This window comes from Pristiophorus japonicus, unplaced genomic scaffold (genome assembly GCF_044704955.1).
Source record: "Pristiophorus japonicus isolate sPriJap1 unplaced genomic scaffold, sPriJap1.hap1 HAP1_SCAFFOLD_70, whole genome shotgun sequence".
NCBI lineage: Eukaryota > Metazoa > Chordata > Chondrichthyes > Pristiophoridae > Pristiophorus > Pristiophorus japonicus.
In genome coordinates, this window is record NW_027254613.1 from 2,216,497 (window position 1) to 2,233,339 (window position 16,843).

The 16,843-nt window shown below is 47.2% G+C and overlaps 1 non-coding gene across 1 annotated transcript; it reads left to right on the plus strand.

Moving 5' to 3' along the window:
* Positions 1-590: 590 nt before the first annotated feature.
* On the plus strand, positions 591-663 carry trnak-cuu (transfer RNA lysine (anticodon CUU)). The gene has a single exon. It is a non-coding gene; the product is annotated as a tRNA-Lys (tRNA).
* Positions 664-16,843: the final 16,180 nt, after the last annotated feature.

A 16,843-nucleotide genomic window follows, 5' to 3' on the forward strand; every position in this document is an offset into this window, starting at 1 on the left:
GTAGTTATGGAAAAGGAGAAGGTATAATCATGTGTGAAAATACCCAACTGTAGGAGGACTAATTTTATGAGTTGAAAGGGATCTGGCCCAGGTAGATTGAAACCAAAGATTTCTCGGTAAAACAATAAATGCACATTGGGAGACTTTGAAAAATGAGATAGATCGGGTAACGACTAGACACGTTCTCATGCAGGGTGCAGAAATAGCATGATAGCTAGCTACAGCTCGGTGGATGAATGAAGGTCAACTAAAACACAAAAACGGAAGCTTGTGATAAACTTCAGGCTCATAGTTCAGTAGAGAACCAAGCAGAATACAGAATGTACAGAGAAGGACTATCAAAGGAGGAGGAAGTAGAATCAGCAGAAAAACAGGATATTCGCCCATAGTACTTATCTGAGGAAGGACACACTTGCCTTGGAGGTGGTGCAACAGAGGTTCAACAGATTGATTCCTGGGATGAGAGGGCTGTTCTATGATGAGAGATTGTGTAGAATATGCCGATTCTCTCTTGGGTTTCGAAGAATCGGAGGTGATCTCGTTGAAACGGACAATATTCTGAAGGGGATTGACAGGGTAGATGTTGAGAAGCCTGGCTAGCTCAGTTGGTAGAGCATGAGACTCTTGATCTCAGGATCGTGGGTTTGAGCCCCATGTTCGTCGATTACATTTCCTTAAAATTTATGTTGCTTTCACGGGAAAACATCATTAATGAAACCATTTTCTTCTTTTGCACAATGAAAGAGATGCGAACTGAGGGAGAGCTGATAATTTAATCATCTGTTCTGTGCTCTGCATAAGAACACAAGAACCAGGAGCAGGAGTCGGCCGTTTGGCCCTTCGAGCCTGCCTTCTTTTGCACTGAAACAAATTATAACCGTGAGTTTAAATTTGCAGTGCGGGATATTTACAGGGCACTTTTCAATGCTTCACAAAACCATTCCTTTCGCTACAGCCACCCGGGATCGTTTCCCGGTTTGGGAAGTAACTTTGATATCACCGTTTGTAATTGAAGTGGAGTAATTTTATTATGGAAGATGGATGTCCCAAAGCACTTCAGAGTGGTGTCAAAACAAATGAGTTTGCAATTAAAAACACTGAATGTCAGGAGGGGGATTTGAACCCACACCTCCAGAAGATACTGCGACCTGAACACAGCACCTTAGACCGCTCGGCCATCCTGACTGTGTGATGCTTCACTTACAAGTTATTACTCAGGAAAGTTTCAGACCAGGCGCTTGTTCAGTGTTGCTGCAAGGTCCAGTGACCGGGATATCCTCTCCCCCGGGGATTTCCTGAGCCTGTGATCGGTGCACGGGGAGGTTTGGCCCGGGTCCGAGGTACCTTGCATCCCAGGGATGGACAATAACCCTCTGAGCTCTGGAACTGGGGAAGAGCGAATAATTAATAAGCTGTTTGTGGGTTTCAAATGCAACTTAGATCTGATGGAAGAAACCGACAGTGTTGTTTCACAGAATGAAAGAAATGCAAACAGGGTCAATCGAAATTTCAATAACTGAACTTTAATAATTAGTGAAACTTTAACCTTTGATGAAGTTTTATCCCCGATCTTATTTTACACACTCTGTATTTCAGTAGATTAGTTTTAAAATGTTCATTGCTCATGCGATAATGTACCCTGGACTGCTTTTGTTCAATTTTATTGCAGACAAGTTTTTGCTTCACAAATAATGTTTCCGCCCAGGCTCGCAACAGAGACCTTTCGCGTGTGAGGCAAACGTGATTACCGCTAATTACGGAAACTGCTGCTTAGCTCAGTGCCCAGAGAGAAGTGTCCAGCAACAAGCTGAAATGCTCAATCCCTCTCTCTGCAAAAAGTTCCATTCACAAACAATTCTCTGACCTGAACTGCACCAAACAACAATATTCTCCTTTCAAAGTAATTAAACTCCCCAATTTCCACATCTACAATTTTAAGGACAAGGACTGAAAGCGCTTTGCGATCAGAAAATTTCCGGAAACCCCTGTGGTTAATGACAGGGCTTTTGATGGTTGATTTACATACACACCTTGTGTTATGTATTTAACCCTTGGCCACCTGTATCACACCACCACCAGAGGGCTGACCTGTTGGAGTCCCAAGGGTTTCCAGCATCCATTGGCAGCACGGTATATAAGCACTCTGGAGTCTTATTAAAGGAGCTAATGTCACACTTACTCATTGTTCACAGTACTCAGTTTCATTCTTTCTTATGAGCGTATCAATTGGCGACGAGACAACGAACAACCACGCGAAAATGCAAGTAACAGTTGGTATTACTTGATAACAGCACAGCTGGCAATGGTTGCGGAATATATTCGTGCAGCCAAAACGCACAATGACAACCTGGAACTGCACGATATCGAATCCTCAGGGAAAAACAATTAAAGGCGTTGTCGCTAAATGGGCTACGATCCACCAACCTTGCAGTTAATAGCTGAACGCACTGATCCATTGCACCACAGAGGCTGATAGATGCACATATTGCAAGACATCCCTGTGATATCTTCACAGAACACAGCACACACAGCTTCCTAACATGCAGGCTGCTCTCTCGGAACTCTCCGGAAAGAGCCTGTTCTGTTCAATGATTAACTGTACAGTTGCAGTACACAATACCTCCACATCCACAGTGTGGAGCTACAAGCATTACATGCTTACAGACATTACAATCCCAAACTCGGGTGTCAGTCAGTTAAAGCTTCAGCTTGCTCTGACCGGGATCGAACTTGTTCACTCTCAGTTGTACTTTTCCCAAATAAAGGGTGGGACATTCATTGTGGATGTGTGGAAGCAGTCTGGTCCCGCACATTGCAGACACTTCCATGTCACCACCAACCAGCTCTCCCACAACCGGTGTGATCTACCTTCCAGCCTTCCGGTGCCTTGTCGGTGACAAAGTATTCTGATTGTCCCGAAGCTGGTATCCTTTGTAATCAATAAGGTTTTAAGTTGTTTCGGTAATTTTTACCTGCTGGACAGTCGAGGCACAAATTGTAGAGTGGAAAACTTGCGTGGACCCCGGTTTTCTAGTGGTTGATTTTCCTGGTTGGGTCAGTCGGTCGCGGTGATCCGGTTGATGCCTGTTACCAAGTCAGTTGGTATTGATGTTCCACTGATTGGTTTTTTGAAGTTCTTTTCTCCGATGTCGTGATGTCTCTTCCTGTGTTATCTCGCCGTGTGCTCTCGAACTTGATCTTGTTGTTCCAAAGTAATGGTCAGAAAAATAGGTTGCTCTTGGTACGATAGGCCCCCAGTTATACTCTGAGAGGCTGCTTAATCTTCGTGCCAAATCTAACGTTTCATTTGTTTAAGTTTTGCTGCCCATTGATTTAAGTGGTCTTCTTTGTATAAGTTTTGGCGGACTAGCTAACTGAGACTTGATTAAATGTTTTTATCTGGTGTTGATAGACTTTGGGATGGTGATACTCCTTCTTTATGAACTGATGAACTCTTGTCCAGTGTAATAGCACTGCTTTGGCTTCGGGAAGTCTGAGCTGAGCCAGATATTTCTATACATATTGAAAAGGTGTGGGAATATGGATGTGATATTTGGGTACTGTGGGTAGGGTGGATAATGTTTCTTCCGTGGTCGATTGTTTAAATGCTAATGTTTTCTGGGAGCCTGACTATGGTTGAAGGGCTCCCCTCGACAAACTGATTAGCTACAATATCCAAACTCTAAATCCCACCCCTCTGTCACTGCAGCTTTTCCCCACAGGCCCAAACATGCCTTTTAAAATCCAAAACTTGGTTAAGAATTGTAGATTTCCTCCATATGCTTTTTAGAATCCCAAACTTTATGTTTCATAGTCCGAAATCGAATTTCCTTTTCAGTGAGTCCAAACACTGGGGGGTTTCCATGAATTTTGGAATCTACATTGGCAGTCCCTCGGAATCGAGGAAGACTTGCTTCCACTCCTAAAGTGAGTTCTTTGGTGGCTGAACAGTCCAATACTAGAGCCACAGACCCTATCACAGGTGGGACAGATAGTCGTTGAGGGAAGGGATGGGTGGGACAGGTTTGCCGAACGCTCTTTCTGCTGTCTACACTTGATTTCTGCATGCACTCGGCGATGAGACTCGAGGTGCTCAGCGCCCTCTCGGATGCACTTTCTCCACTTACGGTGGTCTTGGGTCAGGGACGCCTGGGTGTCAGTGGGGATGTTGCACTTCATCAGTGAGGCTTTGAGTGTGTCCTTGTAGAGTTTCTGCTGCCCACTTTGGCTCGTTTGCCATGAAGGAGTTACGAGTAGAGCACTTGCTTTGGGACTCTCGTGTCTGGCATGCGGACTATGTGGCCTGCCCAGCGGAGCTGATCGAGTGTGGTCAGTGCTTCAAAGCTGGGGATGTTAGCCTGAATAAGGCTGTTGATGTTGGTGTGTCTGTCCTCCGAGGGGATTTGTAGGATCTTGCGGAGACATCTTGGTGATATTTCTTCAGCAACTTGAGGTGTCGACTGTACATGGTCCATGTCTCTGAGCCTGACGGGAGGGCAAGTATTACTACAGCCCTGTACACCATGAGCCTGGTGGCAGTTTTGAGGGCCTGGTCTTCAAACACTCTTTACCTCAGGTGGCCGAAGGCTGCACTGGCGCATGGAGGCCGTGTTGAATCTCGTCGTCGATGCCTGCTCTTGTTGATAGGAGGCTCCCGAGATATGGGAAGTGGTCCATGGTGTCCAGGGCCGCGCCGTGGATCTTGATGACTGGGGGGTAGTGCTGTGCGGTGACGACAGGCTGGTGGAGGACCTTTGTCTTACGGATGTTTAGCGTAAGGCCCATGCTTTCATGCGCCTCAGTAAATACGTCGACTATGTCCTGGAATTCAGCATCTGCATGTGCGCGGACGCAGGCCTTGGTGAGGCCTCACCTGGAATATTGTGTACAGTTTTGGTCTCCTAATCTGAGGAAGGACATTCTTGCTATTGAGGGAGTGCAGCGAAGGTTCACCAGACTGATTCCCGGGAGGGCAGGACTGACATGTAAAGAAAGACTGGATCAACTAAACTATTCTTCTTGGAATTTAGAAGAATGAGAAGGGATCGCAGAGAAACATATACAGGTCTGATGGGATTGGACAGGAGAGAGGCAGGAAGTATGTTCCCGATGTTGGGGAAGTCCAGAACCAGGGGTCACAGTCTAAGGACAAGGGGTAAGCCATTTAGGACCGAGATGAGGAGAAACTTCTTCACTCAGAGAATTCTGAACCTGTGGAATTCTCTACCACAGAAAGTTGTTGAGGCCAGTTCATTAGATATATTCAAAAGGGAGTTAAATGTGCCATTACGGCGAAAGGTATCAAGGGTATGGAGAGAAAGCAGGAAAGGGGTACTGAGGTGAATGATCAGTCATGATCATATTGAATGGTGGTGCAGGCTCGAAGGGCCGAATGGCCTAATCCTGCACCTTTTTTCGATGTTTTTATGTTTCTTTGTTTCTATGCAAAGCACAGAAAAAAATGGTTGAAGTATCGACTCTGCCTTAGTTAGCATTTCTTTCATTGTGCAAAAGAAGGTGACGGGTTAATTAATGATGCAATCCCGTGAAAGCAACACAAAAGTTTAACAATAAAACATACGGTGACTGGCAGGTGAGCACTGCTTCTGACACCCGGTGGGAATGGGCGGGGATTTTAAAGCCCCTTGTATTGTGAAACCTTCAAATAGTCAAACATTTCCGATGTGCTGTATCGACCTCGTGGTGCAACGGTAGTGCGTCTGACCCCAGATCAGGTCGAGGTCACTGTTCTTCAGGGTAATTCGGGAATTAATATTTTCTTTGCTGTTTGGCAATAACCAGACCCTTGCTCCAAGGTCTGTCTCACTGTTTCCCAGGTGTCAGACGGAGATACACCTGCTGCCCTCTTTTATTTCATGTGACAGGACACAAAAGTTCAAAATCAACCTGCAGTTGGCCACATATTGCCCTAAATAGTCAGGATGGCCGAACGGTCCAAGTTTCTGTGTTTAGGTCGCAGTCTCCTCTGGAGATGTGGGTTCACATCACACTTCTGACACTTCCTGTTTTTAATCATTAAGCGAAACTCATTGTTTGACACCACGACCAACGCCTAAAAAGTGGGATTTTGCAGTCCACCTGCTCGCTTAACACTTCCGTCTGACCTGGTGCTGAAAGTGGAGATGTTTCTGCAGTGTCGTGGTTAACATGTTCGCCTCACACGCAAAAGCTCACCGGGCGGAAATATTTTCTGGAGCTTTCTCCTCATGCATGCTCAGGGGCGAGTTTGTTCTCCAGTGAAATGTCATAAGATCATAAGCATGTAAGGATTAGGGGCCAGAGTAGGCCATTCGTTCCCTCGAGCCTGGTTAACCATTCAAGAAGATCCTGGCAGTTCCTCGACAGCAAGTTTAAACATCTGGGGCGGAGCTGTAATCAACGACAAAAAGGTGCATTTTGCAGAAACCCAGTAGATCATGAGATTCTAAATCTCAGGGTCAGAGGTGCGAGCCCACGTTTGGTGATTATTTTTCATTGAATTATATAATCAGAAGTTTACAGCATGGAAGGAGGCCATTTCAGCCCATCGTGACCGTGCCGGCCAATAACAGGCTCTCCAGCCTAATCCCACTTTCCAGTTCTCGGTCCATAACCCTGCAGGTTACAACACTTCAGGTGCACATCCAAGCACTTTTTAAATGTGGTGAGAGTTTCTGCCTCTCCCACCCTTTCAGGCAGTGAGGTCCAGACCCCCACAACCCTCTGCATGAAGAAATTTCCCCTCAAATCCCCCCTACACTTTCTACCAATGACTTAAAATTTATGCCCCATGGTTGTTGACCCCTCTGCTAAGGGAAATGGGCCCATTCTGTCCACTATATCAATGCCCCTCATAATTGTATACACTTCAATGATGCCTCCCATCAGCCCACTTTGTTCCAAGAAAAACAACCCCAGCCTATCCAATCTGTCCTCATAGCTAAGATTTTCCACTCCCGATAACATCCTCGAAATCTCCTCTGCAAGTCTCCAGAGCAATCACAGTCTTCTTCCTGTAAAGTGGTGACGGGAACTGCACGCAGTACTCTAGCTGTGGCCTAACCAGTGTTTTATATTCAAGCAGAATCCACCAGCTCTCTTATTCTATGCCTCGGCTAAAAAAGGCCAGCATTCTTTTTGTCTTCTTAACCAGCTAATCCACCTTGCCTGCTACCTTAAGGGATCTGTGGACATGCACTCCCAGGTCGCTTTGTTCCTCTACAATTCTCAATGTCCTGCCACTTAATGTTTAATCTCTTTTTATTTGCCTAAGCACTCAAGTAATGACTCCATGAGGCAAGGTATTGTACTTGAACTGTGGTGACCTTAGTCCATTTATTGCAGTTCCTGAGTGAGGGTACAGGATGGTGAGCTCCGATTTATACCTGGTTATCTGTCGTGTACCGGTGATCCCGAGGTCTCCACCAGTTGCACCCTCTGGTGGACAGGCATCGTGTATACAGTGTGAAGGTACATCCAGTAGTATTATGTAACTGTACATTGAGTGTACAGGAAGTATACTTATATTAAAGAGACACAACATCACTCTCCCCTAAGTCTTGTGCCACTTGCCTTTGCATTGTGTGCTCTGGCCCGAGACTTGAGTGCCCAAAGCTCTTGCAGCTTGTCAATGCTTTGGCTTGGCTCTCTCCCTGTGGATCCCAAATCCTTATTACAACGACATTGGGAAATGGTCAGCATTGGATGGTTGGAGGTTGCAGTGGGGGTTGAGTGGGTACTGGGTGTGATGCATGTGTGTCCATGGCTACATACATCTATCCCCCCCCAGGTCACCCCCCCCCCATACATAGACCATGTGTGTGGCTCAACACCTGCATGTACAGACCTGTACAGACAGAAAGAACAAAAAAACATAGGATTAGTTACATCACTGTTTGGGTTCTGCAGTAGTGGAACAAGTACATTTTACAGGTAAGGTACATACGTGGTGTCACAGACTTGCCCCTGGGTTGTGTTGGTGCAGGTGGGTGAGGACACGAGTTCCAGAGAAACCAGACTGCGTCCACGTTGTCTGATGGCGGCGCTGTGTCCCCTGCCAGCTGGGTGGGCTCAGATCGCTCACCTGGCTGAGGCTCAGAGCCTTTGCCGTTGCCGAGTGATGGGCAGAGCCACAGGAGTGTGTGGCCTCCCTGTCCTCCTTTGAGGGCTGCGGTGTCTCCCTGCTGCTCCTCAGCGATAGTGGGAGCCTGGTCATCCCAGGTCCTGTTGGGAGGGCAGGAGGGTGCTATCCGCTCGCTCCCAGTACTGGCCCTGGTGGCCAGAGAGGTGGAGCCGATCGGGGTCAGGGTATCGGTCGTGGTGCCTTTGCCGTCTGCTGATCACTGGCCCTGCAGCTGGTATGCTCCCTCTGTGTGTGGCCACACTCCCTGGGGTATCACATTGGTCCTGGAGGGGCAGGCGACATGATCGCTGGACCTGGGTGCTGACGGGAGGTTGCCCTTGGTTTTGTCGGCATGCTTGTAAATGCCAGCATCGCACGTCATCACTTCGTTTACTCTCACAATACATTGGTTCTGACCGCAATTGCCTGACTTATCATGATTAGTTACATTTACAAACGTGAAATTTTCAGTTACATCTTTTACATTTGTATCACCATCATCGCTATATAAAGAGTGGAACTGTCCCTTTAATTGTGATGGGTTGCCGGTCTCCTTTAAGAGGGTCTTTCAATCTTTACCCCAATCCGGTTCGCCGCTCGGCATCACGTGTTGCACCCTTGTGGTCTGGCTGCCGCCATCTTGACTTCAGGCCCTTCACCTCGTGGTTCAGACGCCACCTTCTTTCTCTCCATGAGGTAGGCTGCAGTGATCCTTTTCTCCCCAGGTTCTGCCACGGAAGCCAGGAAGTTATCTTCTGCGTGAATTTTCTTCTCTGGAGTTCTGCCACTGGAGCCTGGAAGGTGAGGTCTGGTTGTTTGGGCTGGATCATCTCGCCGTTGAGTTGAGCGGTCTGTGTCGTTACCTCACAGTCGAGTTGGGTGGTTGGTTTTTCAGGTGTTGTGCTGGATCCAACTTCGAGGCCATGAGGGATGTCGATCGCTGGATGATTGAACTATTCCCAGCTCCAAGTGATCTTTTTCATCCACCTTCTTCCTAATAGCTTTGTACTATCCCCAGCAACGATCCACAAAGGTAACCTGTGCATCTCGCCGCCATGGGACACCTGGACATCCACGCTGTCAACGACTGGGATGTATCGTTTGTGTAGGTGAGCAGTTTCACTTCGATCGGGATCATTTTAGGTCGTTCGATTGGATTGTGCCAGAGTTTCTCAAAGGCTGCCTAATTCATCAGTGACTGGCTCGCCCCTGTGTCCACCTCCATCGTGACTGGAACATAGTTGACTTCAACTTCCATTTTCACCGGGGAACTCTCGGTGGTGCAGGTAAACACTCCGTACACCTCATCGTCGCTGGACTCCGGATGATCAGCCAACTCCCCATCGACTCGGTGAGTACAATTTCTCTTGCATATTGGCTAGAGGTGGCCCTTCAGGTTACAGCCTTTGCAAGTATAGTCTTTATAGCGGCACTGGTGGACCCTGTGATTTCCTCCACAGCGCCAGCATGGGGTTGGCCGGTTGGCCACATGTGGCGGACTCAGGATTGTGGGACTCGGGGTTCTGTTCTCTCTTCCCTGTGAGAGACTGCTAGCAGCAGCCCTGCCTCTAAAAGGCACCTTTCGGTTCACAGTACTTGCCGGGTTAGAGTCCTGGGGGTGAGACATCCACTTAGAATCGCAGGCCGAGATCATGAATGCCTGGCTCACATTAATTGCCTTCTGCAGGGTGACCGTGGTGTCCGCAGAGAGCAGCCTGTGGAGAAGGCCCTCGTGACCGATTCCAATAACAAAGATGTCCCTTAGTGCTTCGGTGAGGTGATCGCTAAAATCACATGGTGCAGCCAATCGTCTCAGGTCTGCAGCATATTTTGCGATTTCCTGGCCTTCGGATCCACAGGTGGGGAGAGAACTGGTGTCTGGCTGTGAGGATGCTATCTTTCGGTTTGAGCTGTTCCTGTATCAGCGTTACGAGCTCCACATATGTGATTTTCTTCTCTGGGACTAGCAGGTCCCTGACAAGGCCATAGACGGTGGGCCCACAACTGCTGAGCAGGATAGCTCTGCACTTATCAGCCAGCGAGGTCTCCCCCCATGTCATTCGCAATAAAGAAGTGTTCGAGCCTTTCCACAAAGGCCTCCCAATCTTCCCCATTGGCGAATTGTTCAAACGTGCCAAGGTTAGCCATTGTCACATGGAAATTCGTATTCTCGTCACCAGTTATTGTGTTTGTAAGCACTCTCGTAATGACTCCATGAGGTAAGGTATTGTACTTGAACTGTGGTGACCTTAGTCCACTTATTGCAGCTCCTGAGTGAGGGTACAGTACTGTGAGCTCCCTTTTATACCTGGTTACCAGTCGTGTGCAGGTGACCCCGAGGTCTCCACCAGTTGCACCCTCTGGTGGTACGAGCACAGTGTATAAAGTGTGAAGATACATCCAGTGGTCTTATGTAACTGTACATTGAGTGTAGAGGGTGTATACTTATTTTATACAATCACAACAAAAATCATCGGTTAATTAATGGTGTTTTCCCGTGAAAGCAGGATAAAATTTATCAATGATTTAATTTCTGCATTTAGAAAGACATGGGTTAATCACTGATAGTCAGCATGGATTTGTTCAGGGAAGGTCTTGTCTGACTCACTTGATTGAATTTTTTGAGGAGGTAACCAAGTGGATTGATGAGGGCAGTGCGTGTGATGTAGTGTCTCAGGATTTTAGCAAAGTTTTCGCCAAGTTCCCACATGGAAGACTGGTCACAAAAGTAAAAGCCCATGGGACCAGGGCAAAGTGGCAAGTTGGATCCAAAATTGGCTCAGAGGCAGGAAGCAAAGGGTAATGTTTGATGGGAGTGTTTGGGACTGGAAGGATGGTTCCAGTCGGGTTCCATAGGGCTCAGTGCTCGGTCCCTGGCTTTTAGTGGCAACATCAATGATCTAAACTTAACTATAAAACGTTTTCAGGTGATACTAATTTAATCCAGAGAAGTGTGAGGCTGTGCATTTGGGGAGGGCAAACAAGGAAAGAAACACACATTAAATGGTCCGACATTGAGAAGTGTGGAACAACAAAGGGACCTTGGAGTGCATGTCCACAGATCCCTGAAGGGAGCAGGCCAGTTGGATAAGGTGGGTCAGAAGGCGCATGGAATGCTTACCTTTATTGGCTGAGGCATGGGATAGAAGAGCAGGTTGGTTATGCTTGACATGTATAAAACACTGGTTCGGCCAGAGCTGCAGTATTGCATGTAGTTCTGGTCACTGTATTACAGGAATTATGTGATTGTACGAGAGGGTGCAGAGGAGATTTACGAGGATGTTGCCAGGCGTGGAGAATCTTAGCTATGAGGACAGATTGGATCGGCTGGGTTTGTTTCATTGGAACAGAGGAGGCTGAGGGGAGACAACATTTAGATGTATAAAATTATGAGGGGCCTAGATATAGTTGATAGCAGAGGGGTCAACAATCAGGGGGCATCTATTTAAAGTAATTGGGAGAAGGTTTAAAGAAGATTTGAAGGTGAAATTCTTCATGCAGAGGTTTGTGGGGGTCAGGAACTCGCAGCCTGAAAGAATGGCGGAGGCAGATACCACATGTAAAAATATTTGGATGTGCACCTGAAGTGCCGTAACCTGCAGGGTTATGGACCCAGAGCTGGAAAGTGGGATGAAGCTGGATCGCCTCTTGTTGTCCGGGGCGGAAGTGATGGGACGAAATGGCCTCCTTGTGTGCTGCAAACTTCTATCATTCTATAATTCTATGAAAAATGTAAATGTCCAATGTGGGTATCGAAACTACGATCCTGAGATTTAAAGTCTTATATTCCACTGACTGAGCTCGCCAGGCTTCTGCCAAATATACCGTTCTCTCACTGATTGCAGACAGTCGCCTGTTGGCTCCGCCCCAGATGTTTAAACTTGCTGTCAAGGAACTGCCAGGATCTTCTTGAATGGTGGACCAGGCTTCGAGGGGCCGAATGGCGTACTCCGGCCCCTAATTCTTGCATGCTTATTATCTCATTAATTTTTCACAGGAGAACAAACTCGCCCCTGAGCATGCATGAGGAGAAAGCTACAGAAAATATTCCCGCCCGGTGAGCTTTCGCGTGTGAGGCGAACGTGTTAACCGCAACACTGTGGAAACATCTCCACTTTCAGCACCCGGTCAGACGGAAATGTTAAGCGAGCAGGTGAACTTCAGAATCCCAGTTTTAAGGAGTTGGTCGTGGTATCAAACAATGAGTTTCGCTTCATCATTAAAAATAAGAAATATCAGAAGTTGTATTCAAACCCAGACCTCCAGATAATACTGCGATCTAATCACAGCACCGTGGACCGCTCGGCGGTGTGTGTGGCCACCTGCATTTTGATTTTGAACTTTTGTGTCCTGTCACATGAAGTAAATGAGGACAGCAGGCGTATCTCTGCCTGACACCGGGGAATCAGTGAGACAGACCTTGGAGCAAGGGTCTGGTTATTGCCAAACAGCAAAGAAAATTTTAATTCTGAAAGAACAGTGACCCCGACGTGATTTAAACACGCAACCTGCTGATCTGGAGTCAGACGCACTACCCTTGCGCCACGAGGCCTACACAATGTGTTTGAGATGTTCCTCTATATGAAGCTTTCACAACACAAGGGGCTTTAAAATCCCCGCCCATTCCCACCAGGTGTCAGAAGCAACGCTCATCTCCCAGTCACCGGATGTTTTTTTCTTAAACTTTTGTGTTGCTTTCACGGAAAAGCATCATTAATTAACCCGTCACCTTCTTTTGCACAATGAACGAAATGCTAACTGAGGGACAGTCGATACTTCAATCACTTGTCCTGTGCTTTGGGGAGCGGGCAGGGAAGTGGACCTGAGTCCATGATTGCATCGGCCATGATCGTATCAAATGTCGGAGCAGGCTCGAGGGGCGTATGACCGACTCCTGCTCCTATTTCTTTTGTTCTTATGTTCTTCAACATGTTAACCCATTTTACACACTGTATAGCCGATGTCACCAGGAATCTGGGGCAACTTTTGTCAAATTTAACAGCACCGGTTATTCCTTCCGTGCACAGAAAATAGAATCAGTAGTGAAGATAAAATCCCACGGTGCTCATTTTCAGATTCAACGCAGTAGGATTTCAAATAAAGTGAAAGAATTTTACAGTGAAAAGATTTGGAGGTTTTATTTGTATTTGTATCTTTAATTAAACTTTGTGGCGTCTGATTCCCGTTCATGCCACTGCTAAATAAGAAAGGAGGGTTTGACGTTGATCAGACTGCACTGCCCCTGATATTTGTGAGCTCATCCTTTATATTCAGTGGTTTCTCGCCCTTTCATGGGCTGCAGTGTCGCGGATATCACGTTGGCCTCACATGCGAAAGGTCCCCGGTGGATCCGTTTTCTCTCACCGAAAGTTATCTATTTATTGGTTAAATAAATAGCAATTCAGGAATAAGGGAGCCTTTTTACCAGGTGAATAAATAGCAAATAAAAACTGCAAATGCTGGAAATCTCAGCAGGTCAGGCAGCATTTTCCAGGAGACTAAACTCTCCTCCGATTGTTCCCTTTTCGCAAGTTTAAACATAATGTTTCTACCCAGAATCAAACCGGGTACTTTTCACATATAAATCAAATGTGATAACCACTGCACTGCAATAACCTCTGGTAGAGAAACCCCAACCGAGGGGATCTGACCAGTGAGCTCCCTCTGTGCTGATCGGGAATGTGTTGGCTCACCTCAAACAACTTCTGTCCCACACTGAAAGTTCTCAATCCTTCTCCTCCGCTGCCCTTTACAGAAATATCACGGATCACCCAGCCACCGTGTTCACTTCCACATCCTCACAGTGGGGCCACAGAGGCTCCTACCGTCTCCCCGCCATCAGTGAACTCGCCCAGTTTACTAAATTAAACCCCAACACGTGCCCGGCAAAGGGCAGGAGAAGCCAGATAGTCTGTAAGCTCGGTCTATCGCAGAAAGTATTGGTATTCATGGTGAATACAGCAATTATTAATCTTCTCACAGACATCAATTATTTTTATGCGATGAATTGATCGAGAATTGAAACCAGTTTAGTGCGCAGGATCTTAACCCCTCGACCACCAGGGAACGGTTATGATATATGTAGATATATTTATATATATTTATATATGAACCTGAATATCAACGGCTAGCTGCCGAGACTTCATGGCGAACAGCAGTGCGTCTAACTTTGAGTGTGAGAAATTGTTCCACAATGATACCCATTTCATCTTTTGTTCCCTTTCAAACGCTAGAAACTGAGACAGGTGGAATAAATAGGGAAATAAAAGCACAGGGTTAAATACAAGAGGAAGAGAGAAGGGGAAAGATACTGTCCCCACCCAGAACTAATGCAGAAACCCCTCTGCTGCGCTCAGGGTGGCCACCCACAGCCTGGATACACTAACGGGAGAACACCAGCGGCAGGTCGGGGCCATAAAAGGAACGGCGAGCGTCCCTGGGAGCAGCTTGGAGGTCCCGGGAGACTACTCCAGGGAGCAGCGCGAGCTGGTGCAGGAGGGCGGCGGCAGCGAAGAGTGACGTCATCAATGTCCAGGTCGGTGATTGGAGCGTGGGCAGATACAGCATGACTGGCGAGATCGGGGCGAAGGAGCGGCGAGAGACTGTGGAGGGATGTGATCGGGGCCCAGCGGAGGCATGATTTTGGGGCCAGGGGCCCAGGGTTAGCAGGGCCCAGCCCACACTGTGCACTAGGTCCGTGCAGCAGAGCTGGTCGCCTGTCGTCTTGGATAACCCTTGCCACTGGACCAAGACCTCGCTCTGTCAAGTCCGTGTGATGGCTGGGGTGCAACGGCCACCACACATTAAAAAAATCCACGCACAGGCATCTTCCACCCTTTGGGATGTAGTTCGGGTCCTTCATTGAAACACCTGTGAACTCATCCTTTTTCGGCGTGGAAGCAAGTCATCCTCGTTTCGAGGGACCGCCTATGATGATGATGATGATGGATACATTAACGTCCCGACAGCTCATTGACTGCAGGAGTGGGACCGTGCGGCGCTTCAGAAGATATGTCGAAAAGGCAATGTCACTGAATCCGTCTCATGTGCTCCTCCGATCAAGAACAGCAACACACACTAAAAATGCTTCAATAATGGTTACATCTTATCTCCACATTTGCTAAGCAAGTGATTGGTTGGTCTAGGGGTATGATTCTTGCTTTCTGGTTGTTACTTCAAATTTGCAGAAAAATCCTCGTTTCAAATCCTAAACCAGCCTTGAGTTTGCGTTGAAATTTTGCAAAGAAGGACTTGCATTTCTTCAGCATCTGTCAGGAACTCATGACGACCCAAAGTGCTTTGCAGCCGTTGAGTTGCCTTTGAAATGTTGTCATGTGAGGAAAGATGTTCCCAAATCACCTCACACGCACCTCAACTCTTTGCAAACGAATTCATAGAATCAAAGAAGTTTACATCATGGAAGGAGGCCATTTCGGCCCAACGTGTCCGTGCCGGCCAACAAGAGGCTCTCCAGCCTAATCCCACTTTCCAGCTCTAGGTCCATAACCCTGCAGGTTACAGCACTTTAGGTGCACATCCAAGCACTTTTTAAATGTGGTGAGGGTTTCTGCCTCGACCACCCTTTCAGGCAGTGAGTTTCAGACACCCACAACCCACTGGGTGAAGAAATTTCCCCTCTAAACTTTCGACCAATTACTTTAAATTTATGCCTCATTGTTGTTGATCCCTCTGCTAAGGGAAATATGTCCTTTCTATCCACTATATCTCGGCCCCTTATAATTTTATACACCTCAATGAGGTCTCCCCTCAGGCTCTGTTCCATGGAAACCAAATCCAGCCTATCTAATCTGTCCTCAAGGCGAAGATTCTCCACTCCCGGCAACATCCTCATAAATCTCCTCTGCACCATCTTCAGTGCAATCATGTCCTTCCTGTAATATGGCGACCAGAACTGCACGCAGTACTCCAGCTGTGACCTAACCTGCCCCACCGACCACATCTCTTGTATTCTATGCCTCGGCTAATAAAGGCAAGCATTCCATATTTCTTCTCAACCACCTTAGCTCCCTGGCCTGCTACTTTCAGGGATCTGTGGACATGCACTCGCTGGATTCTGGGGAGAACCCAGCAGATTGGAAAACTGCAAATGTAATGCCACTATTTAAAAAAGGAGGCATACAAAAAGCAGGAAACTATAGACCAGTTCGCCTAACACCTGTGGTTGGGCAAATGTTGGAATCCATTATTAAAGAAGCAGTAGCAGGACATAGAAACATTGAAACATAGAAAATAGGTGCAGGAGTAGGCCATTCGGCCCTTTGAGCCTGCACCACCATTCAATAAGATCATGGATGATCATTCAGCTCAGTACCCCTTTCCTGCTTTCTTTCCATACCCCTTGATCACTTCAGCCATAAGGGCCACATCTAACTCCCTCTTGAATATATCTAACAAACTGGCATCAACAACTCTGCAGCAGAGAATTCCACAGGTTAACAACTCTATGAGCGAAGAAGTTTCTCCTCATCTCAGACCTAATTGGCTTACCCCTTATCCCTTAGATTCTGACCCCTGGTTCTAGACTTCCCCAACATCGGGACCTGTCCAGTCCCGTCAGAATTTTATATGTTTCCATGAGATCCCCTCTCATTCGTCCAAACTCCAGTGATCTCTCGTTCCCTTGATTCCCCGAGACTCGAAAAATCTATCTAACGCAGCCTTGAATATATTCAGAGACTCAGCATCCACAGGCCTGTGGGG